This window comes from Eumetopias jubatus, unplaced genomic scaffold (assembly GCF_037043125.1).
Source record: "Eumetopias jubatus isolate StellerSeaLion01/CBP00866 unplaced genomic scaffold, mEumJub1_p1.0 scaffold_14, whole genome shotgun sequence".
In the NCBI taxonomy this organism is placed as follows: Eukaryota; Metazoa; Chordata; class Mammalia; order Carnivora; family Otariidae; genus Eumetopias; species Eumetopias jubatus.
The window spans coordinates 77,200,272-77,203,374 of record NW_028274820.1 but is presented as its reverse complement, the minus strand read 5'-3'; the positions used below and the strand labels follow the sequence as shown (position 1 = coordinate 77,203,374).

The 3,103-nt window shown below is 33.6% G+C and overlaps 1 pseudogene; it reads left to right on the top strand.

Annotated features, from left to right (window-relative positions):
* Nucleotides 1-1,155: 1,155 nt before the first annotated feature.
* LOC148162532 (cytochrome c oxidase subunit 6B1 pseudogene) lies at nucleotides 1,156-1,459 on the top strand (annotated as a pseudogene).
* The last annotated feature ends 1,644 nt before the right edge of the window (nucleotides 1,460-3,103 follow it).

The following is a 3,103-nucleotide window of genomic DNA, read 5'->3' as shown; positions in this document are numbered from 1 at the left end:
TGAAATAAAGGGATTTTTTAAAGAGCAGCCAATACTGTGAAATTACTGTTAGTCTAATAGATAATGAATTGAGACAAATTACATACAGGAACACTGACTTCTCTATCATGGATTTCAACTTTCTGATAACTGTGGATCTAGTGAATAAATGACTGAATGTCACTTCTTATGATATCTTTTCTTATTACAACCACCATGATAAAAATATGAATTTATATATATTAACTGCTTTCTGTTTTTACCAAGCTCTGTGTTTAGACATGGGACATAAATTATTTTAATTTATAAAATAATCTTCTATACAATTATATACAAATATACAACATTAAACAATATAATATAATTTAACCCATGTTAAAGTATAGCATGTATGTGTGTGTGTGTATACACACACACTTTTTATGGCATATGAACTCCAAATCTGAAGAATTAAACAAAACTTAGTAGGAAAAGCAATTTGGAAAATTGATGCTACTTCCTATAAAAGACACATGTCACATTGATCAACCCAGAACAAATTCTGATCAAGTAGTCAAAAAAAGTGGGTAGGACATACGACATTCTAGTTTCCACAGTGCTGCTTTTGCTATAAGTATACCTGCCACTCTATAACATTCTGCCCTCACCAGAATCTGTGTTTTCTAAATTTATGAATGACCCTTCTCTCCACCTGTTTGCTCCAGCCAAAAACCGGGGTCACCCTTAACTTTTTTGTATCTTTCAGCTTATATCACATCCAATCACCATATCTTGTTGACCCTATCTCCTTGACTCTGAATCTTTTACTTTTGACACTTCAACATTATTACCCTTATATAAGCTACCACTATCCCTTATGTGATTTCAAAAAAATTACCTTATTCAAAGAAATTGTACTTGCCTTAATTATAACTTATAATTATATAATTATATATAATTATATAATTATATAACTGTCAAGTTATTCAAATATATATATAATTTTAAAACTTCCTCAGAGTTTTAACCATGATTTGACAGATACTTCAACCTCTTCTTGGTTTTGGTGGTGTCTCAAGATATGAATGAAGGAGAAGGAGCAAGGAACTTCCTAGTCTGGGTTGGCATCTCAGGAGATATTGTCAGGAAAGATTTCAGAAATATTAGTGGTGACTCTGGTGTCTGTACGGAGGTCACATTGAGCTGTGAGCTACTTCAGGGATGTCTTTAGGAGTCAGCATCATGGCAGAAGAAATCAAGACCTACCAGAACTACCAGACTGTCCCTTTTTGACAACTGCTTTCCCAACCAGAACCAGACTAGGAACTGCTGGCAGAACTAACTGGATTTCCACTGCTGTGGGAAGGCAATGACTGCTAAAGGGGCTGATGTCTCCAGGTGCAAATAGTACTGGCATGCGTACAAGTCCCTCTGCCCCATATCCTGGGATTCAGCCCGGGACAACTGCAGCACAAAAGGCATGTTTCCTGGGAAGATCTGAACTGGCTCCACCCACCTCTCCTTTGTCATCCATTCTTCTCCCAGGGTGGTGAAAGGAGACCTGTGTACATGGTGATCCCCACCTTGGGATCCTGCATCATGGTTAACTAATAATAAATACTCATTGGAAACATGTAAAAGAAAAAAGAAATATTGGTGGAGATGAGAGAGGAAATAGCAACAGGAAATAAACACAAATGTGAATGTGGAAGGCATATATTAAGGACAATTTCATTGTATGTAAAAGAAAATTCAGTTAATAATGCTTATACTTGGAATGTAGTTTGATCATGTAATAAGTCTGGAGGAAAGACTTTGCTAGTTTAATAGCTTAGTGATATCTGAGACCTGGGCCAACATCTAAACGCACAGTAACTTACATTGTTTTTGCCTTTGTAATTAACACTTATATTGTGCTTACTCTGTGCCACATACTGTTCTACTATATGTATATACATATATATGCATATGTGTATACTACACATACTTATACTGTATATTTAGTATATAGAGATATATACATACATATTTATATATTTTTACCAGAAAATGGATTTTTTAAAATAGTCAAAGTTGTTACTGATTAGTGATGTGAGTTGATGTGCTTAAGAATCAAATGGAATTCTTGATTAAAAATACAAATATCTAGTTTTGAATCACCCATTGGACCAGACGGATTTAACAGATATATTCAGAACATTCCATCCTAAAACAGCAGAATATACATTCTTTTCAAGTGCACATAGAACATTCTCCAGAATAGGTCACATATTAGGCCACAAAACAAGCCTAAACAAATTTAAAAAGATCAAAGTCATATCATGCATCTTTTCTGACCACAACGCTATGAAAATAGATGTCAACCACAAGTAAAAATCTGGAAAGAACACAAATACATGGAGGTTAAATAACATGCTACTAAACAATAAATGGGTCAACCAGGAAGTAAAAGAAGAAATAAAAAACTACATGGAAACAAATGAAAATGAAAACACAATGGTTCAAAACTTTTGGGATACAGCAAAAGCAGTTCTAATAGGGAAGTTTATAACAATACAGACCTACCTCAAGAAGCAAGAAAAATCTCAAATAAACAACCTAACCTTATGCCTAAAGGAGCTAGAAAAAGAACAACAAAACCCAAAACCAGCAGAACAAGAGAAATAATAAAAATTAGAGCATAAATAAATGATATAGAAACTAAAAAAAAAAAAAAATAAAGTCAATGAAACCAGGAGCTGATACTTTGAAAAGATCAATAAACTTGATAAACCTTTAGCCAGACTTATCAAGAGGAACCAAATAAATAAAATCACAAATGAGAGAGGGGAAATAACAACCAACACCAAAGAAACACAATTATAAGAGAGCATTTTGAAAAACTATATGCCAACAAATTGGACAACCTAAAGGAAATTGATAAGTTCCTAGAAACATATAACCTACCAAAACTGAAACAGGAAGAAATAGAAACTTGAACAGACTGATTACATGCCAAGAAATTGAATCAGTAATCAAAAAACTCCCAAAAAACAAATGTCTAGGGCCAGATGGCTTCACAGGTGAATTCTACCAAACTTTTAAAGAATAGTTAATACCTATTCCTCTCAAACAATTCCAAAAAATAGAAAAGAAGGAAAACTTC